At 43.3% G+C, this 10,070-nt stretch overlaps 1 long non-coding RNA gene across 1 annotated transcript; it reads right to left on the bottom strand.

The window, feature by feature from the left end:
- Positions 1–3,061: 3,061 nt before the first annotated feature.
- Positions 3,062–9,340, bottom strand: LOC134093510 (uncharacterized). Its single transcript, XR_009940361.1, has 6 exons — positions 9,264–9,340; positions 9,126–9,182; positions 3,901–4,036; positions 3,414–3,533; positions 3,205–3,287; positions 3,062–3,109 (listed from the first exon to the last, which is right to left on the bottom strand). It is a non-coding gene; the product is annotated as an uncharacterized LOC134093510 (long non-coding RNA).
- Positions 9,341–10,070: the final 730 nt, after the last annotated feature.

The raw sequence follows: 10,070 nt of genomic DNA, 5'->3' as shown, positions 1-10,070 counted from the left end.
GCAAAAGTGGTTTGAATGGCAGGTACTGAGAAGAAGTTGTTTCTGAATTAAATTGGCTCTATGCTTTAGTGGCCATTGATCTGCATTATCATTATTATCCAAATGCTGTAATTGCATTTGTGCAATTGTAATTTTATCAGTTCCTTTGGTGCATTTCTCAAATTATAACAAACATTTGCACAACAGTTAGTGTATCTTTCAAAACAATTAGTGCAAACTGCACCGCTCCGCAAAGTGGATAATCTGCAAAAGCAGGGGCGGACTGGGACAAAAAATCGGCCCTGGCATTTTGGACCAGACCGGCGCACCTTATTCGCTATAATACAAACATTTTCAGTCTTTTGAATGTGTATACAACTGTGGGTTGGTGCTCTAAGATGTGCTTGGGCCAGCCCAATGTCAATCGGGCCATCAACTGATCAACTGTCTGGCTTATGGGCCGGTCAGAAACAATAACATAGATTAAAAAAAAGAAAAAAAAGTGTTGGACTCGGGACTATCGGCCCAAATAGCACCGCGGCCCACCGGGAAAGTGCCCGGTATGCCAGATGGCCAGTCCACCCCTGTGCAAAAGCATATCTTGAGCGTATCTTGCTCAAAATGCTTAGTTTATGCCTCAAAAGCAAACATTTATGCCGATTAAATAGTCCATGCAATTAAAATTGCAAGTCACAATGCCATTGTTTATGTGAATACAAACTGATTGATCTTGTTGCCAATGTGACCATTTACTCATGTAAGTATATTTTTGCAATGTGCAAGGCAGCAATATTTTCTATTTCAAAACTACAATGTTACATAATTTATTGTGTGTAGGGGTTGATTGCAAGACAGTGGGTGTGTTTCAAAGCTTTCACTCTTGACAGCCATTGTGACAGCATGAAAACAAAGACTTTTACACAAAAAAAAGACCAATATACAGTAAACACCCCTTGGTCAAAGCTATACACTCTGTACATCTTTCTGACGTTCCTTTCTGCCAGATCACATACAGTATATGCTAAACAGACTATGACAACTAGTTCAACATACAGCAGGGAAAATAAGTATTGAATATGTTGGATCCATCTACAGTACATGACCCTCAGCCTGGAGTCTGTAAATGCCTAGCCTACCCCTTGACACAACAGAAATGACAATGAAGCTTCCCCTTAGGTTTTAGTTTAGTAAGGAATGGCTCTCACACACAACAGTAGACATTTCAGTGGGAACAATCTCAATATCAAAATTTAATGGACAGAAATAATTATTAATTATCTTATTTTCAAGATAAATCATAAAGACTTGTTCATTTACGATAGGTTCAACCAAAACCAAATATGCAATCCATCATCTAGACAAATAAATAAGCCTTTGATAAGTGGCAGATCGTTGTCTTTCCATGTTTGAAATGACAGAAACTAGCAACATGCACTGCATTGCACAATACAATTTGATTCCTGTGGTTGTACTGTGCAGTACATAGCATGACTGCTTCCAAAACTAAATGCCACCCAGGAAATAATACATGTCAATTCAATTACAGAGAGTAGGGCTACTCTAAAAGCACCAACAACATACAGTATGTGTTCTGCAAAAGGCGAAATATGATTGGTTTGTTGATTTTTGAAATCCAATGAAAGGAAACAAAGTGAAACCGAGGCCTTCTGTTCAGTTTTGGTTTAAATAGCCATGTCTTCAAGAGAGCCACTTTTACTGTATTGTCCCAAGTAATGCATTCCATGAAGGGAGACTGTTGTAGCACGACAACTGATGGTGAGACGCAGGGGGGAAACAATTAGTAAAGTGCAGAATAAGGTTTCAATAATTGCTATTATTATTCATATATTTGTGCCAAAGATTTGGATGACAACAAGGCAATGGTCTTGTAATGTGCATTTACCATTCTCACTGTTATGTAAGAAACGGCAGTATTTCGCTCCAGCGATCCATAGTGCATTTGGGCTAACTCCATTTGGGGCTGGAAAATGCATCATTGTTCCTTTGAATTACCAAAACATATGACATCTGCTGTTGAACAACTCTACAGTCCCATCACCATAGAATCTTGCCATCCTGCCAAAATAACAGCTGGTGTTATTGAGTTACAAGATATTTCAGAGGTATTGATAGTATTCATCATTAAGCAGAGGAAATATATACTCTACCAGTACAACATTTTGGACACCCAATGCCGCCCATACTCCAAGTAATTGGAGGCTACTTTAGTTTTATTTAGTGCATTAGCCTACATTCTTCATGTTTGACCTGATTGTGGAAGGGATGAAGTCTTTTCCGGGCAGTGAAGAGCTGCAATTGCAGGGCTGTAACGGCAACTCTTGGCTCAACACCACTGTCTACAGGCCAGTTGGTGTACAGTCACAGTGCACATAAGTTATGGTTCAAATCAATGGTTCTGTGTCATCCTTGTGGGTAGGCTGAGTGAACCCAATCTGACCTGCCAGCGAATTTGGATGTTGCCCTGCAGCTCAGGCTGGAAACGTTCACATCTATTTCCAATATATCTAGGTCCAATCACAAACTAGCTTATCCAAAAGACGCACCGGATCGTTGGTCTGATTGGTTGAAGGACTATCCACGAACAATGCCCATTGATCACGTCTCTTGTGCAGTAGAAATAAAACACAGACTCCCCATACTAATGTTCAATCTTAAAAGATTGAGCTTAGCATGATGATAGCCAGACTACCTTTAGGGGCTACATGCCCACCAAGTTTTGTGCAGCCCGGTCTTTCAGTGTCCCAGGAATCATTGAGACAAAATGACTGAGAGAAAAAAAATCTGGAAGAAAAACAGGCTATATCAAACCTCTCTATCATCGCTGCTACTGCGGCTGTCATAATAATAATGGGAGAGGAAGATGCTATTAGGATGCTGAATGAAAATTTATTTTGGTGAAGTGAAGTGTCTGGCTTCTGTGTGCTTGTTGGAATGTCCTGCATGTCCTGAAACAAGCAAACAAACAAACAGAATAATTTAGATTAAACTGGGAATGCAATGGGAGTTAAAGTGTGCAAAAATGTATTTACAATTGCAGATTGCTTTTACTGACAGAAACTTACCACCAAAATGTAAAGTATTGAAATCCCTAAGCAGGGTCATGCACACTCTGTTGACCAAAAAGAATCAGCATAGCAAAATATCAGAAACATCTACATCTGCTATTTTCTTACTAACAGTATATGAATGATGTGTCAGTATTACCTCAGCCTCGGTTGGGGGGTTTTAGAGCTCAGCCAAAGGTAGATAAGGCTGTGTGACACTTTCAACCATTTCCCCTGCACACACTGTATGCAAAACAAACAAAGCAACCATTTTTATCCAGTTGCAGGAACATCATACAAAAAGTGCCTCTTTGCCTTGGAGTGTAAACAATTAGTGGTTAAAAGGAAGCGAACACATCTACGACTGACCTTGAGCTGGGTTGAATATGTTCACTTTCTTCACCACGGGAGTCAACAGGGTTAGCTTTGTTGGTGGCTTAGTGTTGTCTCCGCCTGGGTTCATGATGTCAACATATCGGTTCCTAATTCCTACAGTGAAGAAGATGCACAAGATGACCACTGATGTCAGTAGCTTGCTGTTGATCACTAAAACAACTGGATTTCAATATGTAAGTAAATGAATGTGGACAAGCTGGCCCATTCCCAAACAAAAACCCTTTTCATACATTCAGACAGTGCAACTAATCTCAATCCATAACCAATGGCCTGATGTTGAATGTGATTGTTGAAAAATTGTGTTGAACGTGGCTGAAAAATGTTTAGAATAATTTAACAAGTGATCTGATGTTGTGAAGACAAGGACTTTCAGGACAAGACATTTCTCAGTCTGTGAGCTGAAATATCAGACTGAGCCAATGGTCATGTGCTGTTACTAGCACACTGCAGATGAACTCACCAGTCCTCCGGAACATGTTGACTGGTGCTCCATTGGTGGGGAGTAAAGTAGATGGGCCACCACTTCCTGTTGAGCTGCTGGTGTTCCAGGGGGGCATCAGTGGAGGGTCCATGGGTGGTGGTGGGACGGCTTTGGTCTTTTGAGTAGAACAAAATCACAACCGTCATTTCCCAACTATTAGCTCTATGCATTGCTTTTGCAAAATGTCTTCAGATATGGGATTAATATACGGGGGCAGTTAATATACTGACATAGTTTAGTTTCTTTTATCTTGCATAAAACACTCTTCTGCGGCTTATACACAATGCGGCTAATACACAGGAAATTACTGTAAGTGAATCATGAACTGGCATTTCACTGTGTAAACTGTTATGTTCAATATGTATACAATGCAAAGCTAAATAAACTGTGATTTTAACTAAGTAATAAGCACGCAGTAACAAGTGTATAATCCATTCTCCATTTATCTTTTCTTCTTCTCTACTTCTTCTACACACAACTTGTAACATAAACAGTACACTCATGTACACAGTATGTATGAGCGCCACCTAGAGGCACGCGGAACATTAACAACACAACATTCCCCCCTTACTTAAGAATAGGACTTGCATTACAATAGGGGAACCTAAAAGCATGTTACCAATAGCAGTTATCAAACATTATGCATACCTTTAACCTTCTGTATGCATATACTCAAGTAACATTTTAAGAAACACAGTAATTATAACATTGATAACAGTAATTGGAAATCTGTCATGGAATTAAATCATTTCTTAAAGACACTGGTAGAATTTAAACAGGAAGAGACCATTCAATCTCACAACACTACGAATAGTATTAGAACAACAGCAAAAGATGATTATTAATCAAACTATCAGTATGTAAATGTAACATCAATACCCTTGGAAACTTTTAACAGGTTAGGATTGGTGTGTGTATGCATGTATGCTTACTGTAAGTAACAAAATCCTCAAGCCAACTAGGAGGCTGTCTGATGCGGGCAGGGTTGGTATGAGAGTGTACAGCATCCGGGAGGTCAGGCTCAGAGGCCGTGCTCAGAGTATCTGGTATAAGTGACGCTGGGGCATAATATCTAGCAAGACGTGATGCATGCCATTTCTTTCCATCTGCCAGGAGGTAAGTGCTTGGACCAACTTGCTTTCTTATGGCCATTGGTTTGGTGTAGCGTGGATGTGCCTTTGGAACATGGAAAGGCTGTCGGACACGCACTCTGTCCCCTTCTTTGAAAACAGTAGCGCGTGCTCCGCGGCGGAAGTCAGTGTAAGCCTTCATCTGGGCTTGCTGGGAGGACACTCTCTGGCGAAGCACATCAGTATCAATGCTTGTCGATGGTGGGGGAAGAACGTGAAGGCGTGTACGCATTTTTCTACCATGCAGCAACTCAAAGGGTGACAGTCCAGTGGTAGCATGTGCAGTGGCACGGTACACTTGCAAGGAATCTGTCACTGTAGCCTTCCAAGGCTTCTTTTGCAGGATAGCAGACTGTATGGACGATCGCAGGACACGGTGGAAGCGTTCAATCGCTCCATTTGCCGCAGGATGGTAGACAGCAGTGCGTATGTGTGTAATGTCACGGTCTTTCAAGAATGCTGCAAACTCTGTTGACAAGAATTGGGGCCCATTGTCTGATACAATGGTCCTGGGGTTACCCAACCTGCTGAATACTGAAGTGAGAAAAGTAATGATATTGGCTGTGGTAGCAGAACATGTGAAAGCAACTTCGGGCCACTTAGAGTGGTAGTCAATCAGTGTGAGTGCAAAACGGCAGTCAGGAGAGGCATTCTCGAATGGACCCACAACATCTACTCCTAGCTTCTCCCAAGGCTCTGCAGGAAACTGTACTGGTTGCAGAGGTGCAGCAGTGGGAGCAGCAGACTTATCCATGGACTGGCATATGTAGCAGTTCTTAATCTGTGTGTTCACAAGGTCATCCATACCTGGCCACCAGTAGATGTCACGGAGGCGCTGTTTAGTCCTCAGGATGCCCTGATGTCCTTCGTGAGCCAGGTCAACGAGGGTGTGACGCAGGGTGACAGGAGGGATGAGCCGTAGGCCTCGGAACATGAGGTCACTTTGGGCTGACAGTTCATCGCGAAGCTTGTAGTAGGGACGTGTGACTGGACTCACAGCAGCTGGAGAGGGAGGCCAATTCTTAGCAATCTGTGCACGCAATGCACAGAGCTCTGGACAGGAAGCAGATGCAGCAGCAAACTCATCGGGGGAGACAGCAGACAGGAGATTAACGGACAGCATGGCCACAAACTCAGGCTCAACTTCTGGTTCGCCAGCAGCAGCAGGCAGAGGTAGGCGGGAGAGACAGTCAGCAGTAGTGTTATGTTTTCCAGGTAAGTATGCAACATCATATGAAAAGCACAGCAAGCGCGCTGCCCAGCGTGCAATACGCATACCAGCACGGTCAGCTCCTTTGGTGGTCAGGAGGGTAGTCAAAGCCTGGTGGTCGGTACGTAAAGTGAATCTCCGGCCCCACAAGTACGTTCGCCATTTCTCCACAGCCCACACACATCCCAGGGCCTCTTTCTCTACTGTTGAGTATTTGCGTTCAGCAGGAGTCAAAGTTCTGGAGGCAAAAGCAACTGTGCGCTCAGTGTGATCGGGCTGGATCTGGGCGAGAACCGCGCCAAGGCCATAGGCAGAGGCGTCAGTGGACACAACTGTAGGGAGCTCAGGGTTGAACAAAGCTAGGGCTGGACTCTGTACTAGGAGCTGTTTCACAGTATCAAAACTGCGCTGTGCCTCTTCTGACCAGCTGAACTCAATGTCTTGGCGGATGCAGCTACGTAGAGGCTCGACAACAGTAGCGAAGCTGGGGATGAACTTATTGTACCACGATAACAGTCCAAGAAATGACCGGAGCTGGCCTGCATCAGTAGGAGATGGAGCATGTAGTACAGCAGTGATGTGGTCCTCATCTGGCTGAATGCCATCTGCAGTCACTGTATGGCCCAGGAAACGCAGACTGGATCTGTTGAAGTTGCACTTTGATGTATTCAGTTGTAGCCCTGCATCTCTCAAGCGATGCAGCACAGCTTTCAGTGTATCGTCATGACTGGCTTGTGTGTGACCCCATAAAATCACATCATCTAAGTAGTTGGCAACATTAGGCAGGCCTTTTAGAATGGTGGCTAGCATTTTCTGGACGGCTGATGGTGCAGAGGCTAGACCGTACGGAACACGGCAGAATCTAAACAGTCCTTCGTGTGTAATGAAGGCAGTCAGGTCACGGCTTTCCTCATGTAAGGGTAACTGATAGTAAGCACTCTCTAGGTCAACGGTGGAGAACACTGTGGCCCCGTGCAGTAGGTCCAGCATCTCATCGATGTGTGGAAGAGGGAAGGAGTCAACAACCACAGCCTTGTTGGGCTCACGCAGATCCACACACATTCTAATTTTGCCTGACTTCTTCTGCACAACGACAATAGGGGAGACCCAGGGTGAAGCATCTATCTTCTCTATCACACCAGCCTGGTGGAGACTCTGGATCTCAGCACTCACAGCGTTCCGCACAGACAGGGGCAAACGGCGTAATTTCTGACGTACAGGCATGACAGTCTGAGACACTTTCACCTTGTGTATAAAGTTCTTAGCGCAGCCAAGAGTGGTCGTGGGCAGAGGAGCAGTAGTCATGACAGGAGCAGAGATCGATGCAGCAGTAGGTAGTACAGCAGAACCCTTAAAGCACAAGTTCAGGCCATTAATCAAATCCATTCCAAGGAGGGCAGTACCAGAGTCGACTATGAAAAGAGAAGTCTGACACTGAGCATCATTCCGGGACACAGTAACAGGTAGGCAGCCAATCACTGGAATTGGAGCTCGGGAGTAGGTCACTAATTTAACTGTAGGGGACAGCAAACGTTCATGTCTGAAGTGCTTGTTATACAGGTGTGTCGGTATGATTGACACAGAGGAGCCAGAATCCACTGTCAGCTCAACAGGGACTGGAGTAGTAGTTGCTGTAGCAATATTGACAGTGCATTGAATTTTATCAGAAGCAGTGTGGTCATGCAAGTACAGGATCTGGACTTCAGGCATGTCAATTTCGTGCACAGAACGTGTTGGAGCAGAACGGCAGACTCTGGCAAAATGTCCTATTTTATTACAGTTCCTACACTTAACCGTGGAAGCAGGACAGGATGCATCGTTGGCTAAATGTCGGTCTGAACCGCAGCGGTAGCAGACTCGACCGGAGGCAGAACGAGGAGCAGCAGCAGACGGTAGTTTTGCAGAGGAGCGAGGTTCACGACGATAGGAAGCTGTTGCAGCAGACACGGCTTGCACAGGTGCACAGGAGGAGTTATCACTGGCCATACGCTTTGCTTGTTCACTAACAGTTTCTATCTGTGTAGCGAGGTTAATGGCTTTCTGTAATGTCAAGTCTGATTCTAGAAGTAGTTTTTCACGTATACGAGGGCTACTGATGTGTTCCACCAATTGGTCACGCAACATTTCATTCAAGTTCACTCCAAACTCGCACGTTGTCGCTAGGTCTCGCAGAGCAGCAACATACTGTAGCACTGATTCACTTGGCGCCTGAACACGCTTTCTGAAAACATGGCGTTCGGCCACTACATTCCTACGCGGTGTAAAGTATGTTTCTAGCGCTTCAACAGCAGCATCAAAAGTAGTACCTGTGTCTGGAAAGGTATAGAATAGTCTCTGTCCTTCAGTCCCTAGACAGTGAAGCAGAAGTGCACGCTTACGAGCATTTGACCATCCATTACCGGTTGCGACCACTAGCATGTAGTTATCGAACATCCTCCTCCACGTTTTGAAAGGCATCGCAGGTTCTCCAGGAGATTGCAAAAACGGTGTTGAAAAAGGTGCAAACGCAGCCATCCTCGTAGTGGGTTGAAAACTCGTCGCCAATTGTTATGTTCAATATGTATACAATGCAAAGCTAAATAAACTGTGATTTTAACTAAGTAATAAGCACGCAGTAACAAGTGTATAATCCATTCTCCATTTATCTTTTCTTTTTCTCTACTTCTTCTACACACAACTTGTAACATAAACAGTACACTCATGTACACAGTATGTATGAGCGCCACCTAGAGGCACGCGGAACATTAACAACACAACATAAACCTTGGGAACTATTTCCTTTTCATTTAAGAGCGCAATGAAAGATCACTGGCAATAGTTGTCTGATTGGCTATTTCATTTCCATTGCTCATTTAATAGGTTACCTTTTTCTCTGGTTCATTTCGATCCACCCATTTCTGTTTAGACACATCCCAAAAAATCTGTAAGAATTTTTAAACATTTGTTTAACATCTTCCTCATGCCATTTCAACAGATTTTCTTATACAAATTAGACTGCTTACAGATTTGTTTGTGTCATCAGGGAGATGAGCCTCTTTCTTTGAAAGTATCCATGTGAGCCAGCCCCTACAATATCTCTGTGGCACATACATGAAAACACAATCAGAAGCAGAAGCTATAGTTATCACAAAAACACAACAATGATTGCTGATGGAATTGATTAATTGGTACCTCAGATAAAGCTTTTACAGCAAGACAAATTCAGTGAAAATTATGTAAGAACTAGATGCAGGTAGAAAATACTGTATGACCTCCGGTCAGTCCTGCACATTCTCTCCACAAAAATAAATCACACTTCAATTGACATGTATCTCCATCCCCTACTCTTGCAACTTTTGTGTATGTAAATGAGTGTGTGCATGTGTCTGCTTTTGTGTGAGTGTAGGTTTCACTGCGCAGTGGTCATAATAAGCCAGAATAACAGCACAAACAATGAATGCAGTAATTGGAGAAACAGTGAAACTGACTGCATAACATTGTGTCTTCCTTGAATTATCCTATTGTAGTTATTTGTGATGATATTCAATTAAAGTCAATCTGTGAAATTGTGACAATCCAAAAAAACTTTCAGCTAAAGTAATGTAGTCTCATTATGAATGTTACTGTAAGGCATAACATTTGTCTGTTTTTCTCAGGATCTTTAACCAAACCTTAAAAGATGGTATGTAATCCTTAGAGGAAGCCGATTTAAGAGCCTCAACAGGAGCAGGAGAGACAGCCATCACCTCCTATTGAGAGGGAACAGGTGGGACATATTGAACATTTCTGAATTCAAATAATTTAAAACAGAAGTGTATTTTCTTTACTTT

The sequence above is a fragment of the Sardina pilchardus genome, chromosome 10 (assembly GCF_963854185.1).
Source record: "Sardina pilchardus chromosome 10, fSarPil1.1, whole genome shotgun sequence".
In the NCBI taxonomy this organism is placed as follows: Eukaryota; Metazoa; Chordata; class Actinopteri; order Clupeiformes; family Clupeidae; genus Sardina; species Sardina pilchardus.
Note: the sequence above shows the minus strand (reverse complement) of the source record. Positions and strands in the feature narration are given on the sequence as shown.